This window comes from Podarcis vaucheri, assembly GCF_965113315.1.
Source record: "Podarcis vaucheri genome assembly, chromosome: 8".
In the NCBI taxonomy this organism is placed as follows: domain Eukaryota; kingdom Metazoa; phylum Chordata; class Lepidosauria; order Squamata; family Lacertidae; genus Podarcis; species Podarcis vaucheri.
This window is the reverse complement of record NC_138766.1, coordinates 34,902,791-34,925,759: the sequence shown is the minus strand read 5'-3', so window position 1 is coordinate 34,925,759 and position 22,969 is coordinate 34,902,791. Positions and strand designations below refer to the sequence as shown.

General features: G+C 41.7%; 1 long non-coding RNA gene across 7 annotated transcripts in view; it reads left to right on the top strand.

Moving 5' to 3' along the window:
* LOC309539174 overlaps positions 1-22,969 on the top strand; it is a 101,851-nt gene that overhangs the window by 28,579 nt on the left and 50,303 nt on the right. For all 7 annotated transcript variants that reach the window (XR_014222729.1, XR_014222730.1, XR_014222731.1 and 4 more), the window contains exon 3: positions 1,525-1,584. This is a non-coding gene — a long non-coding RNA (uncharacterized lncRNA). The remainder of the gene's footprint in view (positions 1-1,524; positions 1,585-22,969) is intronic.

Here is a 22,969-nt window from a genome sequence, read left to right as displayed (position 1 = left end):
GAGCATGTGGTGCTAATGGGTGGTTGCTTTTTAGAAATACAAACCTGGAACCTCACTGCATCTTAAGACTGGGCGATATATCGTCCCAAACCGGTTTGAAGTGATATTGAACCGTGATACTGTTTTCATAATTTTTGACCTGGCAATACATCAGGAATCATGGCGGGGGGGTGCACACGTGCGTGTGTGCAGAAAAAGCCAATGCCTGTACATAGCTCCATCCTTATATCGGATATTGTGATATATCAGTATATCACAATGTTTAGCTGGTGATATATCACGATGTTGAAAACCAGGTATCACCCAGTCCTACTGCATATGTACACTCTCCCTGCTGTGAGAATCATGATTTACCACCATGGTTTTTATTATACTTAATTGTGTTGAACCTTCAAAAAAGGTTATCTGTTTTAGTGAGTATCTGAGTTACATTCTCACTAATGATTTTTTACTGCCATGGTATTTTCATGAAGAAAGTAATAGAAATAAATCAATTGCCTTTTTCCTGTTTTTTGGGTGGCGGGCACCATCAAGTAGAAGTTATGATATAACTGAAGCTGCCTAATACCAAGTCAGACTAGTTGTTCTCCTAGCCCTGTGTTGCTTATTCTGACTGGCAATAGCTGTCTCCAGCAGAGACCTTAGTTCCCGATCTTCTGCTTTAGAAGTGCTTAAAACTTTGGGCTGGAGGGTTGTTGCCTGTTGCATTGTGAAGATCATAGCAGTTTCGGAATTCTACAACAGCGTAACAAAGCACATCTTGTTTGATTGATGGAAGAAAAATAAGAACCTATACTTCAAAGGTCTGGTGTTTAGGAGGCTTTCCCCATATAATCAGGTGAGAAGGGCATCCAAAGAGATGCCCTTTTATATTGTTTTATATTGCAATTAGATGATTCAAATTAAGTTGAGTTTGTTTTTAAAGATTAAGACAATGCACTTTGATGAAGGTTTTATTAGTGAAGATGAACCGTACTCAGAAGGGGAGAACATATCACTGCAGTCTGTCTAGCACTTCAGTGATATTTCCTAAATTAATCTGGAAATAGCTCTTGAGGCAGCGTGTAAAGATTATTAAGCATGAGGTTTTTATGTATGCAGAAAATTTGCTTTTGCATGATTACACTCTTAAAATGTTAATGCATGCGCGAGAAAATTGTGTTCCTTAATCTCTAAGAAATTTGTTTCTCAAAAGAAGCTCTTAGCTTTTTCTGTGCTTGGTTTATTAGGTGCTGAAAGCATGGTACAACTTTGTGAACGACTGTATATTAATAATGAACTAATTTATGCCTTAAATGCAATCACTGTATTGAGTAGCATCTTAAGTATATATATTGGAATTCTTACCCATGATCGGGGGAAAGGTGGATAGCATGAGAACCCAAGTTCAGTGCATCTTTCATCTGATGTTGATTTCCATCCCTTTAAGCCGCACTGAAATTTCTCCCTGCTTTATTAAATCATGAGTGCACAGATTTTAGCATTAGCCTAGCTAATTAACTTCTTAAAATTGTGTCGTTTCAGGAATTTGAGGAGAAGGCTCAAAAGGTCTAAATACGGAATGAACACAGCAAAAGTTGGTTGGTAAGCAGCAGAACCTCCCAAAGGATGAAAGTCACTTACCACTAGTAGGGATTATAAACATGTAGGGTGGAAGAGGCTCACCTGTTTTCTTTTTAAAAATGATGAACAGCTATTCCTTTTCAGAAGAGTCAAATCTTCCAGAAATTCCTTTCCCCAAACACAACCATCTACAAAGGGCAGAGATAACAAAACAGATAAAATAAGGGGTGGCACCCAATGATGCCACTTTCTGCGGAAGGAATCTGTCAGCAGAAGAGGGTTAGAATAGGGTTGCCATATACGTCTTGGCGCTGTGGTCTAAACCACAGAGCCTAGGGCTTGCTGATCAAAAGGTTGGCGGTTTGAATCCCCGTGACGGGGTGAGCTCCCGTTGCTCAGTCCCTTCTCCTGCCAACCTAGCAGTTCGAAAGCACATCAAAGTGCAAGTAGATAAATAGGTACCGCTCCGGCGGGAAGGTAAATGGCGTTTCTGTGCGCCAATAAAGCAAGATGAGCGCTGCAATCCCAGAGTAGTCCTTGACTAGACCTAATGGTCAGGGGTCCCTTTACACGTCTTGAATTTGCAAAAAAAGAAAAGAAAACCTCAACAACTTTATTAGAAGCAAATTTCAATGGTCCCCTCTCCTCCCTGCAGTGTCCTGTGTACTTTCAAATCTCTTCCAGAGGGTAGCTGACCCTGCAGAAAAAGATTTAGGAGTTGGGGCACGGGATGCTACAGGGCGTGATTGCCAAAAATTGCTCTCCGCTTGTTCTGTTGATGGATTCCTACTGTCAGCAGAGAGTCACCATTGGATGCCATCCACAATCCTTCATTTGGATTAACGCCATGTTAAACCAATAGTGGTGGTGATGATGATGATGATGATGATGATGATGATGATAATAATAATAATAATAATAAATGATTTTTTGTTTTGTTTTGTTTCAGAGGAGGTAAGCAGTGGCACATTGCTCAAGCAGTAAACTCCTTCTAAGTGCCATGCTTGGCTTCCCAGTGTGGTTCTTACCTATGGGTGTGATAAGGCATTATTTGCATTTTAAGGCCATGGAAGTATATGTTGTTGCCATTATTATTATTATTATTATTATTATTATTATTATTATTATTTCTGCCATTATACAGTTTCCTTACCACTCAGTGACTCCTAAAGCAGCTGACGGTCAATGAAATACAAAAAACATAAAAACCAAATCAATTATTAACACTGCACAACAAAACAGCAACTCGAAGCTATAAACATCAAAGGAGGAATCATTAAACAACAGAGTTTCCCTGCTCTTCAAATCTCCAGCCAAAAGCATATTTAACTGGAAAATGCAGTAGCAAAATAGTTTAACAATTTGGCCCAATACCAATTTGTAAACTAAAAGCCTATGGCCTCAGTCCTGTAGTTCACTTATTCTGAGTTTCATTTGGTTTTTTTTAAACTCCAAAGACAGCAGGTATGCAAGCGCTTAGTCACTACAAAAATGTTTAGGCTCTTCTTCATTCATGTAGTGTTGGATCCAGAGCAAATTCGTTATGCTTTGTTCCCATAGAAATCAATGCAACTTGGGCTACAGACCTACACATAGGGATTGTAACTACAGTGGTACCTCGCAAGATGAATGCCTCACAAGACGAAAAACGCGCAAGACGAAAGAGTTTTCCGTTTTTTGAGTCGTTCCGCAAGACGAATTTCCCTATGGGCTTGCTTCGTAAGACAAAACGTATTGCGAGTTCTTGCGAGTTTGTTTCCTTTTTCTTAAAGCCGCTAATAGCCGTGCTTCGCAAGACGAAAAAACCGCAAGACGAAGAGACTCGCGGAACGGATTAATTTCGTCTTGCGAGGCACCACTGTACCTGGGAGTGTTTGACTTGTTTCTGCATAGACGTATAAGGTTGCACTGCTAAGTTAATAAGCAGTTACATTGCACACTGATTCCAGTGGTGCCTAACTGTTACTGATTTGGTCTGGTTCATTGAAATCTATAGCTTGTGACTTATTCATAGGGCTCATCCACATTTCCATTTCTCCCATGATTTCTATGCATGGGTCCAAGAGGTTTTTTTTTTTTTTTTTTTGGTGTCTTACCATTTGTTCCAATTCAGCAATAAATAGTGGGGTTTGTACCTCTGGCTAGAAATCACAGAACAAATGGAAATGTAGATGAGCTCACTGGGAGGGGGCATAGAAGTACTCAATTTTAGCTGGAAAAATATTTTTAGTATGCCAAAAGGCTGTGTACACATTCCCATTTACTCTGCAGGAGGTGTGCTGGCTTGGGAAGCAGTGTAGACAATGCATTAGCCACAGTCCATATCTACTTGGTAGCTATCCTGTTGTTGCTTATGAAATGCTGCATTTTGATGCATTTCCCTCTAAACCAGCTTTGATCCTAACTGAGAAAAAGAATGACAGAGCTGTGTTTTATGCAGGCAACATGTACACATGTTATAGTGTGTTGGGGGCTATTTCAAACATTTCCTTTCTTCTTCCCTGGAGATAAACAGGGTGCATAACATCACTACTGCATACTGGACTTCCTAATCTGTAACTTTGCAGGCCAGCACCAGACTGCAGAGGGACTAGAAAAGCATCTCTTAATAAGTAAGCATGTGGTTTCACCACCAGGAGTTAGAAAATTCATGTAAACAAGTTCCTCTCTGAAACCTAGTTCTCACAGGCATCAGATGAGGGGGGGAAACCTGTTCGTCAACAGCAGGTGACTATACCACTGCAGACGGCAAGGGGTAGGGAATGATTATCCATCTAATTAAATTATCTCCTTGTAGAAAGTTAGTATGCCTACGAAAAGACAACATTGCAACCTTTGCTGCTAACGTCTAACATTTATATAGAATGGATGCACATGAAGTCCCTTGGATCATTGGTTGCATGCTTAAAGTGTTACAGAGATGAAAACTCTAATATAATAAAAAAACTAATTAAAATGCAGTGTGTGCTTAATTTGTCATGCTCTCCTTCATCAATGGTTCCTCCTTTGCCTAGGACAAAAATGGGAAAGACCCATATGAATGGGGTGGATTGTGATCTAATTTCACAACATATTATGGTTCCTAACATAGGAAGGCATCTTAAACAGTCAGATTCCTGGTCTATCTGGTTCAGTGTTGTCTGAACTGGGGGGTAGGTAACCTCCATCCTGGGGGCTGAAAGAGCCCCACTAGGCTTCTGTATCCAGCTCATGGGAGTCTCCCCAGACCACATCCCTCCACACATTACTTGAGTGCTTTTCCTAACATGTTAACTGGAACTGAGATACTGCTTCTTGCTTGGATAGATATCTGTAGAAACGTCTGACTTACATGGCAGGAATGTAACCTACTGAGTGAAGGTAAGAGTTGTTTCAGTTCTTCTGCCCGTTGTTACCTCTGGTCCCACCCACCTGCTGGCAAGCCCCACCCCCGGGCTGCCCCCCAAAGAATGTGACGTGCTGGCTGAAAAATACTTATCTACTCCTGGTCTACATGGACTGACGGGCAATGGTTTTTTCATAGTTTCAGACAGGAGGCTTTCTCAATCTGCAGATGCCAGAAATTGAACCTTGGATCTTCTGCCTGCAAAGCACATTTTTCCAAAATGTCTGTGCAAATTAAGAAAATATCATATTGAACCTCTTCAAAGCACCTTTGGCTTTTAAGAGGATAGAAATCTTGTGCTTTTTGGATCATGACTTTCAGTTGCTATTTGTTGCTGATAAAGTTTGTCGTCTTATTTGGGACACTCAGAAGCCCAACTCTAAAGGGTAGCCGCTATTCAGAAAAAGTTGATTGCGATTAAGTGGAGGTCCATTTCCTTTTCATAGGACTTAGTCCAAACTAGCTTTGGCTGGGCAATGGCCAATGTGTTGGGGATCCAGAGAAAGTTGTCCTTATCTGCTCCTGACAGCTTTGGGATTAATTGCAACGAATATGTCCTACTGCTTTCGATGGGAGTTAGATGCAACTAATTTTCTCTTGACAGAGGCTAGCATAAACAAACAGCCTTATATTACAGACTCTGTAGTGTCTCAAACTTTCTACCTTTAACTAAAATAAGTATTTATTTGCATATTTTGGAATAAGTGGAATACAACAAATCTCTATAATGGTTTCGCACTTGGAACACTGTCCATGTAATGAACACTCTACAAACTCAATAAGATGTTCCTGGATTAAGTTTGCAGTGATAGGTTAATTTGAGGATTTTACTGTATGTTACTGAAGGATTTTTATTTTGTTGGTCCTTGGATTGGTGAGATCCACCCTGACCTCCTTTATTCATCATCTGCATTTCATGATTATTTATTTGTTTACATGTTGTTGTAGTTTAATGATTTACTGTGTTTGCATTAGGTAAACTGCCCTGGGAGTTTGCCTAAAGCAAATAAATATTTATTGTGTAGTCCCAGAAGCTCCCAGGTTGGTTAGCAATGTAAAAATAAATAAATTAAAAATGGAGTATTTGTTGCTTAGTCGTTTAGTCGTGTCCAGCTCTTCGTGACCCCATGGACCAGAGCATGCCAGGCACTCCTGTCTTCCACTGCCTCCTGCAGTTTGGTCAAACTCATCTTAATAGCTTCGAGAACACTGTCCAACCATCTCGTTTCCCAACATCAGGGTCTTTTCCAGGGAGTCTTTTCTTCTCATGAGGTGGCCAAAGTATTGGAGCCTCAGCTTCAGGATCTGTTCTTCCAGTGAGCACATAGGGCTGATTTCCTTCAGAATGGATAGGTTTGATCTTGCAGTCCATGGGACTCTTGAGTCTCCTCCAGCACCATAATTCAAAAGCATCAATTCTTTGACGATCAGCCTTCTTTATGGCCCAGCTCCCATATTGCATAGAAAATACCAACTAAATCCTAAACTAACTGAACTCTGGGTATTTATTCAAAAGCTGTTTCTTCTTCTTCTATCATCATCATCATCATCCTTAATAGAACTAGTGCTTCTGTGTGCAACTGAGCATACAACCTCTGTGTAGATCATTGTGTGTTTATCCAATAAAATGCTTAATATGAGCAGCCTTGAAGGATAACATTGCAAGATGCTCTTATCAGCAAATTGTAAACATTGCTATTTTGCTGGAAAGGTTCTCAAAGCATTCCCAATAGATAAAGCTAGAATCATAGAAACATGTTTGAATATCATAGGTGATAGTATGAGAGAAGACAGCTAGCTGGATCTGCTTTCATAAACATGTATTCTGGATGACATTTTTGTTTGTTTCTCACTATTTCAGCCCAACATTCACCCACCCCATTTCTCCTAATGCCCTTTCAGGGTCATTTGACTTTTCTCCCCCATCATGCCTGCTGTCTTTAACATTTCCCTCGCCTTCCTCCATCCTCCGGGGGTTAGGGTGGGAAGCTTTAGGATACAATGTCACTAACAAATCAGGGCTTTTGGTCTACATTTCTTTGACAGTCTGGACAGGCAATGAACTGTATCACCTATCCAGTGCTTCCATAAATCATAGTGGTATGTGTGTCTCACCTTGGGTGTTTTTCAACATTCAGAACATTCATTGTGACCGAGATGGTCAAAAAGACATCAGGTTTCAAATAATTCAAGAATGCAGCTACTGGTGGGATAATTTGTACATTCCTTCCATTGAAAAATCTTAAGCTTACACACATTGAAGCAGAAATGTTTTGAATACCCCAGACATGGAAAGGGGCAGGGATGGTAAAATAATATCATTGTACGTCTGGTAAGAGTCCTGTACTTTTTTCACAGCTCATAGTAAGAGGAAGACAAATAGCATTCATTATTTATCCGATAATTTAGATATAGTCAATGTACAAGGAGAAATAGCAACACAGAACTCAACCAGTCAAATTAGAGAAAGTATTATGTCTTATCTCTTTATTTTTATTTATTTTTTTAAAAATACTAATCATGCCCTGTTCAGATTTGAATTTATTTGTTCCTTGTTTTGCTAGTCTAACCATGATGTAATTCAAGTAGCTGAGCCTAGTTAAAAATGGTCCCTTTAAGGGATTTTCCACACATGATGGAATATTACATAACAGAAGATGCAAAATGGCATTTAAGAAAAAATAAAAATATATAGCAGTTGCACTGTACATAAGATCTCTCTTCTGAATTAAAATTTATGCATGGTATGAATTGTGAAAGGGACTTTAAAAAAAACCCCTCATAAGTAAAAAGCTCTAAGGGTTTTTTTCACATGGGCACACACCAAATCCAGAATGCTTTCATGAAGAACACTTTCGGCCAAACTGAAATAGATACGAAGCCCACCCACCCGCCCCCTCCAAGTTTGCCACTTTAAAAAGCAATTGTGAATTACCCTGCATCCGTTCATGATTCAAGAATGGAATCAATGAACCAGACTGAGAAGATGTTCAGTTGTAGAAGATGTTCAAAAAGCAGAACCGCAGTGGACTAAGCCTAGAGAACACCCTCCCTCCTACCCCCTCCTTCCAAAGTATCTGCATGAGGTCGTTTTTGGCTGGAGGTTGTAAAAGGAACACACACACACACACTTTCTGAAATCAGCCTAGTGATCTGGAAGAGGAGAGCGGCGCTGTCAACTTGAGAAAACAACAGTGGAAGTGATTAGTTTTGCTTGGGAGTCAGAGGGAAGCCGTTCTGTCCTTGCCTTCTGGATTACTAAGGAACAGAATCAGTGCCAGTTTATGTCACAAGATGACCTGATTCTTCAGACAGAGTAACCGGAACCAACACACACACACACACACACACACACACACAAACACAGAGGATCTACATAACCCAAGTCATATTTTACACACCTGTCAGGCCAGTTAATTCATAGCCATGATCATACACTGTTTCTGTACAGGCATTGCCATTAATCTGCTAACATTGCATTTTAGGCTTCATAACGAATAGGATTGGCAAAGGTATATCTGAGGGGATAAAAGTTTTGCAACTACAACACCAGTCACTCAAGAAGACACATTTACCACAAACACAACAGCCTAGGTATTTATGTATGTAATGTGTTGTATTCACAAACAAGCCGAGTAAGGGCTCCTTTAGTTTCCAGGCTCTTGACAGGAAATGCAACTGTTAATTCTGCTTGTTTGTTTTTAACCCCCCCCCCCCCCAAGATATATAAAAGCTCAGTTTCTTGACTTTTGGTGACAGCATCTAGATTCTGGCCTAGAAGTTTTATGCTCCCTCATGGGGATTAGACATTGCCACTTTCTAGACTTTCTGAACAGGGTATACCAGGGCTGGGGGAGGCCAGCAGAACCAGCTGTACTAAACTCTAAAGAAGCAAAAAGACACAGGTTGGACAGTATGCCCTGAGAGCCTTTCACACAATGTAGCAAAAAACAGTAGAGCGTATTCGTGCTGGCAGCTTTGGCTTTCATAGGAAGATTCTGATGCAGTGACCCCTAAATGCTAGATTGGTCTAGCTCAGGGGTTGTCAACCTGGTCCATACTGCCCACTAGTGAGTGTTTCAGGATTCTAGGTGGGCGGTAGGGGGTTCTATGGCACAAGCTGAATCCTCCTTCCATCGAACACTGGTGGGCGGTAGGGAAATTTTACCATCAAGAAAGATGCATTAGTGGGCGGTAGGTATAAAAAGGTTGACAACCCCTAGTCTAGCTGGAATGTAATGAAATGAAACGAGCTCGGGAACAGAGAGACAGGCAGGCAGGCAGGCAATGGGCGATTCTTGTTCCCAAAGTAATAATTCACCAGAAGTAAGTCCTGCTGCACATGTTGCAAGCTTTACTAGGAACTCGGGCAAACCCAGTCAATTAAGAATTTTTGCTAAAACACTGACAAAGCTACCTTTTTACTGTGGGTCGAACAGACCTATGAAACTATCAATACACAGCAGTTCACCATTCTTTGTATTTGTAAATACATCTCTTCACCCTGGTATTTTGCCTTATGGGAGCTACCTCTTGCTGAATTTACACTGTTCAGTTCCACTTGTTTTATAATAGTAATGGTCCCTCCCTTCCCAGGTTTTGTAACTGGGAAGTATCCTGGGACTTCATGGTGAAGAGCAGTTAATAAATCTTATAAATAACTAAAAATGCAACAGACAGGAACTAAGCAGTCTGACTAAGCAGTCTGACCATATAAAAGCAGTACTGGCACAGTCACACTGGTTTCCCACACATTTCTACACCCAATTCAAAGTGCTGAGTTTGACCCACAAAGCCCCATATGACCTAGGACCTCATTACCTAATGGGATGCTTTTCTCAACAATGACATGCTCAGATACTATGGTCATCTGAGGCCTTCCTCCAAGTGCCCACCAAAAGAGACATTTGGAGGGTAGCAACAAGGTAGAGGGACTTTTTGGTTGTGGCCCCCTGCCTATGGAATGCTATTGCCAGTGGGGCCAGCCTGAGTTAATGTTAATGTATTTCCAGATACATGTTTTCAAAGGTACGAATATGAACTCCATGCAATAAGGAGGAACTATGGTTGCATTTAGTATGTTGTCCAGACCAACAAACACCAACGCATTACTGCAGATCAAAATGTGTGATAAATTTCAAGCCATTCTTGGAAGCAAGAAAAATTTGAAACTGGGAGCTTCCTTTGGATTTGGATTGTGTCATGGGGCTGCCAGGGAATGCCCCGGAGCTGACGGAGGGGGAGGAACAGGAGCCTTTAGAAAAGACAGGAGAAGGAGAGGAGGACAAGCAAGCGGAAGGAACTCAAGAGGCGAAGATGCTCCCGGATGCTGGAGAACATCAACACCACTCTACCAGTTCAGGGACAGAGAGAGATTCGATGCCCATTCCTTCAGCACAGGACAGGAGAGGGTTAAAACGTAGGGAACAAAGGAGGCGATTGGGGCTTCCCCAGCTCCTCTGCTGGAGGAGGAGCCGAAGGCTCCCACTTCCTGGATCTGCTACCGAGGATTTGGATGCATGAAGCTATGTTCTGTACCTTGTAAATACGTATGTAAATAAATACTGTAAATATATCTCTGAGTGAGCAGAGGTATTCCTTGGAAAGGCTTCCAAACCCATCACAGATTGGTTGCCACATACCAACCATAGACAGACAGCTATTTTGAGCACAGGGGGTAAAACATGATACAATTAATATGTAGAGCAAATAGGAGAAGGAGGATTAGAATGAATGGTGGGCAGTAACTGAAATGTCTACAATAGCATGGAAAGCATCCATATAATCTATGAGCATTTGTGAACATTTAAGTATATCACCTTGAAACCAATCATCCTCAATACAATGGTTTCCTTTTACAATGGCAAACACCTTTGCATGATGCAAGAACAAGGACAATTGCGTAAGGGAAATTCCTGCCTGCCTGCCCACTGCCTCCCTGAAATGCACAGTGTATGTGTATCAAGTCAAAGGGGCAAATGTAAAATTATTATAAGAAATAGCCCTTACCAACCCAAGACTGCTCCTTTCAGAAAGGATCTATTCATGTCTAGATTCTTGTGACGATGGAAACTCTTGACACTGAGGGGCAAGACAAGATGAAGTGAAATGTGACACTCTACTCTGAATGCAACCAAATATCTGACAGATATGAATACACAAATCAATATTTCTTATTACAATTCAGATTTGCTGGTATGGGGAGGGAAAGGAACTCCCAGACCTCTAAGAAGTTATCAGTATAGCCAATGAATTTTTCAGGATCTTATTTTCAGGACAATTTTTTTCACCAGTCAAATGCTGTTTCCACAAAGAGTTTTAGGAGCAATATTAGCTCACGTGGAAATTATTTTTAATCAGTTGGGAGTGGTTCCCTGATGGTTCCTGTCACCGCTCCTCACCGTTGATGTCCCATCCAGCCGGCACATGTTAGGAACTACAGCCAGCATGTAGAATGACCTCTGTCCATAAAAACCCACATGATTTATTATTTATAGAGGGGGGAAAGAAAGGCGACAAATGACCACTTGTACACAAACGACTGAGTGTCACGATGGGACCTCAGCTGCTTGACTGGCCAAATAAAAGCTAGAGACTCAATTATACTACACATGAATGAAACATTCGTTCTTTTACTGCATTGTTCAGGCATTACATTAGAGTATTTTATCTGAAATAATCCGCTGAATGTTTGTTAAAAGCACGTTGTTGCTAACTTATAGGGTGTGTGTGTGTATATATATATATAAAGTTTACAATATACCATTAGCACAAGTTGCAAATAAAACATTCCAATTAATTGAAAACCACATAGGGTTATATATTATCATTGTACTTACTACTCCAAAACTTCAAGAGGAACACCCATCTCACCATAAACGTACTGGGTTAATTTACTTGTATTTTCTTATATATATTAAGTTAGTTTGATTATTGTCACAATGGATTTTGTTGACCAGATTTTGTTGAGCCATTCAAAAAATTGCTAATATCGTACAACCAGAAAGAGCATATTCACCTAAAGGCTGGAATATATTCACAAGTGCCTCCTGCCTGTTTTAGCACAAAAAGGTGCATCCATATAAGTTTCTATGTCCTGAAAGAAACATTTCAAAATAAGAGTTATACAGGACATTTTGCTGGTTGCTTACAAGCATAATCGCAAAATGGTCTTTTCCAGGGATTTTTTTTCAGCAGGAACTCGTCAGAACTCAGTTCCGGCATCTCACAGGTGGACACCATTGCCCTTATAAGAAAACAAGGGAGGCATTCATGGTGAATTTTTATGCGGGCCTACAGTTACCTCAAAAATTATTGTGTACATAACATGCTGTAAGACAGCTGTCCCCCCCAACCTGGTGTCTTCCAGATCTTTTGAGCTACAAAACATAGGCTGGCTAAGGCTGCTTTTAAGATATATAAGCCAGATGTATTTAAGCTATGGTGAAAGTTGTTAAGAATGCTGAATGTCCTCCTTGCTTATTGTAGGAGAAGTTCATCCCTTAGGGATTTCATAGAAACAACAGAAGCATATGCATCTGTTTGGTGACATGTCAAACATGGTGGTCTGGAAACTACAGTTGTATAGTATATTCGTATCTAAGTTAGCAGGCTCGACTCCTAAAATACGGTGGATATGCTAATGGTATCTTCCACGGAAGAACAAGGATGCTAAGAGGAATTCCCATGGACCTGGGGCAGAAATAAAGTTAAAAATTAGTGCCAACCATTGCAATTGCTAAAAGTGAAGGACTCGGCAGCCACCAGACCTTTATTATATCTGGATCCATCACTTATCTCTCTATTTGCTTTCTAAAACATACTTTGTTCCAAAGCAAATACATAGCAGTTCATTCATCCTGCTGTCCTATAGGCATACCAGACAGTGACAGTGCGCTCTGTAGGGATATAAATACACTACAGTCAAAGGGGCCTAGCCTGTTGGCTACTATCCTTTAAGCCGCTTCAATTGGTTCATTGATCTTATTCAAGTGCTGGGGAAGAACAGATATGACAGTGTTGAAGGGAACTATTCCTTCAGACTTCAGAGGGGAATATTGCTGCTCTAGCTCTTTTGCAGTTATCAGCATCCTCTTTTTAAGCTGTTACTTTGGCCTATAAGCCAGCTGGCTTCATAGTAAGACAAACTTGGCAACCTGAAGGCATCAAAGCCTGTGTGAGTTTAGCAAGGTATGATTTATGGCTCCTCTTTATTGTACAGTACACGCAGAAGCCAAAAGTATGTAATCCCCTCTTGGAAAGCAAGAATTCAATAGCCTTTCCAAGTAATAACCAGCATGAGGCAACTTTCCCCTATGCTCCTGGGGATGGAATTATGTTTTGGCAAGGCTAGTTTTCCTTTTGGGGCTGACAGTTCTGGAGGGGTTTCAGAATATTCTATGACTGGCTGCCATGAACAAGCACCATAAGGAAAATATTTTTTTAATATCCTGTCCTATCTTGAAGGCTCACGGAGGGTCGCGAAATGAAGCCAATTCTCCCCCATTATCCGCTTCTTGTGTGTGCCTCTTGGATGCATCTTCATCAATTAGTGAAAGAAGAAATTGCATTTGAAAAGTGTGAAACAAAAGGACATTTTGGGGACATTCTCATGGGAGCATGCAGGGGTTTTGTTCTGCTTCCTTTCCTTTTGAGGTAGCTGGGGAAGAAGGTTGGGAGAGTCTCCTTCCTTTCATCCAGTGAATCATCTCATCACCTGTGACCTGCACGCCAGGTGCCTAATGAGCTGACTCCTCCCCTGGAGTCTTTTCAGAACAGGAAGCACAGCCAGTCAGGGAGACTGCAGAGGAAATGAGAAATAGACACACATACTACCACCTCAGCCATCTCACGACGATAAGGTAAGCTCAAAATCTTGTGCCTGCCAAAAGTCAAAATAATTTCCAAAGTCCCTTGAGAACAAATCAGGAAAATGGAAACTTTTCTCTCAGGGGAAGTAAAAGGTTTACGAAACAGCAGTTGAAATAAGTTGGGAGTTGCAAGTTTCAAGGGTTTCCACCAGGGACCTTAAAAGAAAGTCACATGCTGCTTTTAACGTGCACAAGTATCTGACACTTTTTATTGCCTATTATTTTCCACATTGGCTGAAATACACGTTTTGCATCTCACCACAGCTGAATGTTCTCTTTCAGACAACGAGGAGAAGTGCAGAGAAGAGGAAGGACTAGGTCCCTTCTCCTCTCTACTTCCCTGTGACGCCATCCTGAGTCATTGTTTGGAAACTCCATATGCCAGACTTTCATTATAAACAATAACAATGTTGACTGTATGGATTTACTGGCACTTGCCTTCTCTGCCTAGGGTATAAAACAATACTTTTAACATATTGGTGGTCCACCATTGTATGGTTCAAAAACAGTTGCTATTTTTCCACTGTGGGATGTTATAAAGCCTTCTTGTTTTCACTGTGTTCATGGTTAAACCCTTTTACTCGTTGGGCCTTCTTACCTCTCTTCTGGCATTAATTTTATCCAAAACAATAGTTCCCTCATATGTCTATATATCATTGCAAATGGATTTTCTCTTGGGTCACCAAGGTTAAATTTGTATGCAATTCTTGATTTAGGTTATTTGCTTCGTTTGTAATGCAATTCTTGATTTAGATTACTTGGTGCATTTGTAATTCAGTTGTTTTAGATGAGTCCAAAATATATAACTTCCAATAGTCAGGCAAGTCTTTTCTTTATTGTGCAGATTTGTTATGTTCTGATGTGCTTTTCCTTGCATTCAAAAACAATGGTCTGGGCTTTATGTTCAGATGGTGCTTTGAAAATTATTCCCACATACGCTATATAAAAGGAAATGGCTGTTACAGTTGTGAATATGATACAGGAAATGCTGTGAAAGACTATACTCGCCAGTTAAGAGGTTTTGTAAACCTAATATCAAAGGGACAGTGGCTTTTCAATTGTGATAGCATATTATGTAATTATCATTGGTTATGCATTTTTGCTCATTTACGTGTTGAGCGGTTTCTCCTCTCTGCCACCTAATAGCATTTTTCTGTCTTCTCCATGCAGAGGACCTACTACTTGCTTGTTCTTCCTCTTCCTTCAAACATAGCAGGATAAACTTCTTCTACCTCTCCTACAAGCCTGAGCTCGTTCTGAGCTTTGGCTCACCTGACCTTTTCCTTGACTTTCATATAGAAATCTAGCTTCAGTTGGTCAGGTGCTGACATGATGACATAATGCATCATCTGCTCTGGCATTAAAATCCAAATGGAGATCTATATAGATATTGGTATCTTGCAGGTTTCTGCTCTAATGTCTACCTGCTACCTAGAAGAATTAATGGGATTCTTGCTCCACCTGTAATGGGCTGTGAAGCCCTCAGTTCCTCCAAGCATTAACCTTGCCTGGGGATTTTCCATCCTATTAAAATAACTGCACAATTAACAGTCAGGACATAGCCAGTTGGTAGCAGATGCTCCAATGGCCCTGTCTATTTCTCCCGTATATACGCTGGGTTTGGATTAATCATGAGCTTGCTTGTGAAAAAATTAAAAGGCTGACCTCTTCATCGAAGATCATCAAAAAGTAATCACAGCAGTTTACTGCTTCCTTCTTCCTATGTATAATAATTGCCCGATGGAAGGAATTTAATTTTCATAAATTAAGGTCATCTGAAGTCATCTGTTTTATTTAATAGAATTTAGTAAAGAGAATAATTGAGTTTATGTCAGATAGCAGTGAATATCAGGGGAAGTCACTTACTGGCTTTAGCATATGCCATGTTCCTTGTGGCATTACTAAAGAGGTGGGAGATGTGGAGCCATCTCAGCCACTATTACATAATCCATTAATTTAAACTGTTTCTGTGCAGTTGCACGTTCATCCCGAATGCATCTAGTACATGAGTTGAAAGGTTTGTATTAAGCTTATATTAAAAATGAAGGTTGGAAACTAGTCCAAAGTGCATTGTTTTTGATCTCACAGGCTTCATAGCCATCCACTCTCATTAGGGGAACATAAATTGACACTATCTAGCATCAGCCCTAAACAAACAGTGAATTGAAAGATTTGGCCACTTGGCAAAACCAGGTACCTAACTATCTTCTTTTGCTTTGAGGCCGTGAAATCCCTCGGTAGCAGGAATACCCCTCCCCTCTTGTTTCAAATGTATTCTTTTCCTTGGCCATTCCCATCAAAGGGAAGATATATGAAGGAGGTTCAAGTTTCTTCTATGCTTCTCAGCCTTTCAGCCCAGTGTTCTTGACAAAGCTTATTTTTGTGCTCACCTCAGTCTTTGAGACCAGGGTTTCCAGCATCTATGCAGGATCCTGTTTCTTTGGAATGAAGGTCAATTGAAACTGCAGTGTCTTTCAGATACGTAATTTTATTTACACATATATACAACCTGAGCTTGGGTTGGAAGGGCTCACAGCATTAACACTCCAATGGGTCTTGCTCCCCGATAGGTTTCTAAGGAAGTTCGCTGCCCCAAAGCGATTCAACCCACTGTGTCTACTTTCAGTATCATGCAGAATTCACCCACAGACAGCCCCATCCCTGGCCTATGGTTCTCCTCCCTAGGAGAATGTGGTATCCAGGCTGGTGAGGTAGGAAAAGGCCCACCTCCCTCTTCCTGGAGAGCACCATCACTTAGTTGTTGCTATGGCAACCTGGCCCAGTCTTTAAGTCATGTAAATATAGTGTTTACTTTAGCTGTATGTCTAAGGCCTTCTACTAGCAGCTTCTTCTACTAGACCAGTGTTTCCCAACCGGTGTTCCGCGGCACACTAGTGTGCCGCCGGAAGTTGCCTGGTGTGCCGTGGGAGGGAGGCGGGCGAGTCGGGCTAATCCTCCGACGAGCTCCACCTCCAGACCCATTGCTCAAATCCTTTAACCCAGGAAGGCAGGAGGGCGGGGAGGGGGGGAGAAAGAGAAAAAAGAAAGGGTGGAAAAAAAGAAGGGGAAGAGAAAGTATTTTTTAAAAAAAGGAAAGAGAGGGAAAAAAGCGAGGGATGGAGGAAGGGGAAGGGGGAAGAAGATGGGGGGGTCTTTGTGTATAAACAGAAGGGGAGGACAATGAAGAGGGGCGGGGCTTGGCAGGCAGCAGATAACTGGGGAGGGGGGCGCGGCTGGCGGCCGCTCAAGGCAGGAAGGGAGGAGCTGCCTCGCGGAGAGTCTTGGGCTGCAGAGATTTCCCGTTTAGGAGCGCGGGAGGCCACGCCGTGGATGGGAATCTCCTCCTCCTCTTCCTCCTCCTCCTCCAGGAGAGAGGGTGGTCCGCCCCACCGAGTCGGGCCTGCTCAAGCGTGGGAGCCTATAGTTAGAGCTCAGCTCCTTTTCTTGCCTTCCCCGCCCCCCCACGGAGCACATTTTCCTCACCCCCCCAACCCCCGCATGTAGAATAGAAGCCCTCCAGCCTCCACGGTGCACAAACTCTCCCCTCTGCAACGAAGCGCTTTGTTGCATATCTTTGGTGAGGTTTTTAGGCAGTCTTGGTGCACCTTAAATCAGCGCTAATTGCGCCTGGACGCAGTATTTACTTCCGAGTAGGCCCCCTTCTCCCCCCCCCCCGTAGCACCTGGCGTTGCTATTCGTATCATCAGGTTTGTTTGTTGATAATTTAATTGTTTTAAAAGCATCATGCTAAAGAGCTCTCTCCCACCCCCAGACCCTTGGGCAAAACAGAAACACACACATACACAAACACAGAGATTGAGCCCTGCAGGTTTTATGAAATGAATGGATTCTGAATGCCTGTTTCAGTGGCTTGTCTGCCTTAGGCTGCTGGGCCAGACACCGGTTACACGGTGCCCAGTACCTTTCCGAGCACAATTCAAAGTGTTGGTGCTGACCTTTAAAGCCCTAAGCGGTTTCGGTCCAGTATACCTGAAGTAGCATCTCCGCCACCATCGTTCAGCCCAGACACTGAGATCCAGTGCCAAGGGCCTTCTGGCAATTCCCTCACTGTGAAAAGTGAGGTTACAGGGAACCAGGCAGAGGGCCTTCTCGGTAGTGGCGCCCACCCTGTGGAATGCCCTCCCATCAGACATCAAAGAGATAACCATTACCTTCTATGCTGTTACTATTTTTTTATTTTTTTTTACATAAGTAAAAAGTGACCTTTCCCATCTGGCATGGTGGTGTGCCTCGAGATTTTTTTCATGAAACAAGTGTGCCTTTGCCCAAAAAAGGTTGGGAAACACTGTACTAGACTGCGAAGTCACTCGGCCAACATCCGAAAAGCCAGGCCATTCTCTGACACACCCAGCTAAGGCATTATGGACAGAAGCCCCTTTGTCCCCCCCCCAACAGATGAGGAAACTAGCAGCTACACCTTGCTTTTTATTATTTCATTCTATTCAATTATTCTACATTTAATAAATTAATATAGATATTCCTTCAAATAGAGGACTGCTGCAAAGCAGGGCTCATGGTCACCCTGTCCCTAGGGTCCTGTCCAGTATTCATACAACCAACGGTGTACAATGTGCCTTAATTTTATTTTTAAAATTAAAATACTTTAATTTTAGTTGGTGGCCAACATTTTGGCAATCTCGTTTCTAGAGTATTTTCTGCCTGAAGCAGGCAATCTTCTAACCTGCAATGACCCTCTCTAAAAACTCTAAAAACACTGTTCTCTTTCTCTCTTTTCTATTCTGGAGTCAAAGTGTATGGAATGAAATAGCCCAGGAAATGGAGCAAATAAAACACATGGGTGGCAGGGAAGCAGAAACATGGAGGCAAGCTCTGCTTCTGCCCCAGGGGTGCTCATTGGCTCCTGTGTGCATCCAACTTGTACATCTACAGCAAGCATAGGCAAATTCGGCCCTCCAGATGTTTTGGGACTACAACTCCCATCATCCCTAGCTAACAGGACCAGTGGATGATGGGAGTTGTAGTCCCAAAACATCTGGAGGGCCGAGTTTGCCTATGCCTGATCTACAGGTTCTGTTCAGAGGAGCAAAAAATGTGGGTGATGGATGTGGGACGTGGGACCAGACACACTGCTCACCAGAAGCCCTGCATTCTGTGTACACCTTTGGTCAAGGGAAAAAGGCTGTTGTCTCTCCATTCTGTGAGGTATTTTGATCATTTTTTTGTCTCATACAGTATAGGAAACAAGATAGAGAGAGCACCAGACACAAAATAGTCTAGAAGCGGCTCTGCCAAAACCTTGGTTTCCAACTGAAATTAATGCACTAGATTTCAGAATTGTTCTTTAAAATAAAGGCAATAATTTGTTTCCAGCTGGTACAATTGTTAAATAAAATGCTTGTGGTGCCTCTAGAAACAATATTCCCCTTCCCCTTGCAACAAAGATGATTTATTCTGTCACTAGTAAATCTATCCAAAAATGTTGTAATTTTAAAAGTATAAGATTTTCAGTGACAGTAATTTGCCATATGGAAGAATAATAGTAGGATTTTTTTCTTTAAAAAAACCACACTGGCATGTGTGCAAATTGCAAAAAGAAAATGGTAATAGAAGGCTAATGCATTTTGCTGTTGCTGAAATGATTCATCAGATGTTTTTGTATTTTAAAATGCCATCAGCTTGTCTCTCTTCTTGTTTGCATTGAACTTCCACAATTGCTAGGTGTTAGTCTTTGCACCTCCCAACTTTGAAGTACTGAAGGGGGAAAAGCAGCCTCAATACTTCAAGGGCTGAGAATAATATGTCCTGGAGATGCAGTTAATTATGTGTCTAATGATCTATATGTTAAATCATGTGTTTATCAAGAACATTAAAAGGCGAGGCAATAGAGTTATTGCTCCTGAAGAGTTATTAATGATGTGTTATTGGCTTTTTAAAAATGTGGTTATTTCCACGTTGTTCTGATTTATTCTTCATCGTTTTCTTAAAAAACAAACAAACAGAAAAACACGCTCCCAAAGGCTTAATAATTAAAATAAATGGATTTATTTCCTTTCACTCTGTAAATGACTAACATAAAAATACTAAGTGGGGTTTGCCAGTCTGGGTTCAGGCCTGGGTTTTGGGACTGAATCAGCCATGGTCACTTCAATGGAGGACAGGGATGACAAGGAGAATACAACAGATCTCTCAGTGGCTTCTGGACTGACTCTGTGGAATGGGTATTGGTGGCACTAGATTTTCTCATGCCAGAGATACTCCAAAAAGAGGAAAGGTATGATACAATTCAGATTGAGGGAGGGGGAAGTGTCAGAAGGCAGTGATTCGGAGGAGGACAGCAGAGAATTTATGGAGGTACGGGAAGCTTACTATCTACATTAAACAACCATCTGGGTGATTCCAAAGAAGGCTTTGGGGGTAAACGGAAGTGGAGTTTCATGTGAAAGAACTGTAAGCTTGTGGCTAGTACTGAGGAGAAACTCCTGGAATGTGTGATGCACGAAGAAATGTCCTGTCCCTTAATTCTAAGTTCATGTTCAGCCTTCTTTCTAAGCTTTGAATGTTGGACTTCAGAGCTCTAGGACACCCCCCCCCCAAGTAGATTCTACAACCTTGATGTTATTCATTCCCAAATGCCATTCCTGTTTCTATATGCTGTACAGTGGTACCTCGGGTTACTTACGCTTCAGGTTACATACGCTTCAGGTTATAGACTCCGCTAACCCAGAAATAGTGCCTCGGGTTAAGAACTTTGCTTCAGGATGAGAACAGAAATCATGCGCCGGCGGCGCAGCAGCAGCAGGAGGACCCATAAAGTGGTGCTTTAGGTTAAGAACAGTTTCAGGTTAAGAACGGACCTCCAGAACAAATTAAGTACTTAACCCGAGGTACCACTGTATACCAATATGCTCAGTAAGTATGCAAGTCCCGCCCCCCTTATTTGGTGGAAATTACCATTTTTCTCAGTCATTATCCCACCCCAGCTCAGAGATTTGTATACACTCTAACTTTTTAGAAAATAAATAAATGCTGGAACAATATTATTTCATTTGACGGTTAAGCTAACATGTAGACATATGGCATAACCGAAACTCCTGTGCTCTACCAGCACTACTAGCAGATTTAATTATATGGACTGTTTCATTACAAACAGCCCAAAGCTGTCCACTCATACTGTTTCCAAGCCCTCACAGACCCTTAGCTCCAACACAGATGGCTTAAGAATCATTGGATGAGAATGAATTAAAGCATATAATGTACCTGAATGATTTCTTTTTAAAGTTTATTTCTATAAAAATGTATAAAAGGTTTGTATCATAACTAACACATCCTATATAGTCATGGCTTCAAAATACATCCTCTCAAACAAGCTAGCCTATGCTTGACTTTGTACAATAAGGGACACGGGAGGTGCTGTGGTCTAAACCACTGAGCCCTTTGGGCTTGCCGATCGGAAGGTCAGCAGTTCGAATTCCTTTGATGGGGTGAGCTCCTGTTGCTCTGTCCCAGCTCCTGCCAACCTAGCAGTTCGAAAGCACACCAGTGCAAGTAGATAAATAGATACCGCTGTGGCGGGAAGGTAAACGGTGTTTCTGTGCGCTCTGGTTTCTGTCACAGTGTTCTGTTGCGCCAGAAGCGGTTTAGTGATGTTGGCCACATGACCCGGAAAGCTGTCTGTGGACAAATGCCGGCTCCCTAGGCTCGAAAGCGGAGATGAGCGCTGCACCCCATAGTCGCTTCTGACTGGACTTAACCGTCCAGGGGTCCTTTGTCTCCCCCCCCCCGACTTTGTATCATTTACCCTTGCCTCTGTCCTCCTGCCCCCTCATTCCCTGTCAAAATTTAGATTGTGAGGTCCTGGTGGGCAGACTCCTGCCTTCAACTTAGGTTACTTTGTAAATCTCTGCATACGTTGTTATATAAGTAATAAATGGTTGCATCATTGCTGTGCAAAATGTAGCATATAACTTGGGGGCCCTCCTATACTGAACCACACTGTGAAGAATATTTCCTATGGCCCTGTTTGATGTCTGTCTCCTACCAAAGGTCCATACCACCCGTTGCTTGCAAAAACAGCAAATAAATCAACCATTGCAATGTAGCAAATTTCATATGACAAGCAACTCTGCCCGGTGACTTTTCTCCTGTCTCCCACAGTCAGCAGTGATTATTCTTGGCATGGATTTTGAGTAACAATGCTGAGACTCAGACACATAAGCACTGGAAAGTCCCTAAATTCCAGGAGCTAAGATTAACCACTTAAAAAAAAAAAAAGTAACTCACACTTCTCTTGGTTCTCACCCACTCAATAGCTATAGCCTTAGGACTGCATGAAGCAGCCACCCAGAGTCAATTTTAAGGAAGTGGGGAGAGCAAACTCACGTGAGCACGAGCAGAGAGACACCTCTCTGAACTTGCTCTAAGATGCAGATCTGCAAGTTTTCACTTCACCACGCAAGACTATTTGAAGCAAGTCTTACTCAGTGCATTGAGCTGCAACCTTAAGGAATTTCACTTCTTTTTAAAGCACGCCTATTATATGCATATGCAGCACATTTCATTCGGGTGTGTACTCAGTGATTTTTTTCTTGTTTTAAGGCGAACATTTATTGAACACATACTCATAAGGGATATCATTATGCCGTTATGCCTTTGTCTGCAAACATATGTCAAACTTCAAATACATGATAGGGCTGAATACATTTAATGATATGATGGATCGATTCGTTTCTTACTCATAGAATCAAAATGTAGATTTTTTTTGTTGCATTTAATTAGCTTTGATCCCTAGAGGTACCCCCCCCCATTTTTTTGTGTCCTTCAGAGTACTCAGAATGAAAAGCCATCTAAGGCTGCATGCTTTGGCACTGGTGCTGTGCTTGAGAACTATTTCCTCATTGGCATGTTCTGGGATAACCCACTGGAGAGAAAACACTTTGTGAATACCCAGTTTCTCCCCCAACCCCATGCAGTATTACTCTATGTTTTTAAAAATTGTAGATGGCTGTATCATAGAACTTCATCAGTTGCCTAGCTGAAGGGGAATGATTGAGTACTGTATTTCATTAAAAAATTACCTATACACCATTTGCCTGAAATCCATTTCTCTGATTTTGCTGAATATTCAGGGTAGCCCATGCAACGTGGGGTGAAATTCTTCAACCCTTCAAAA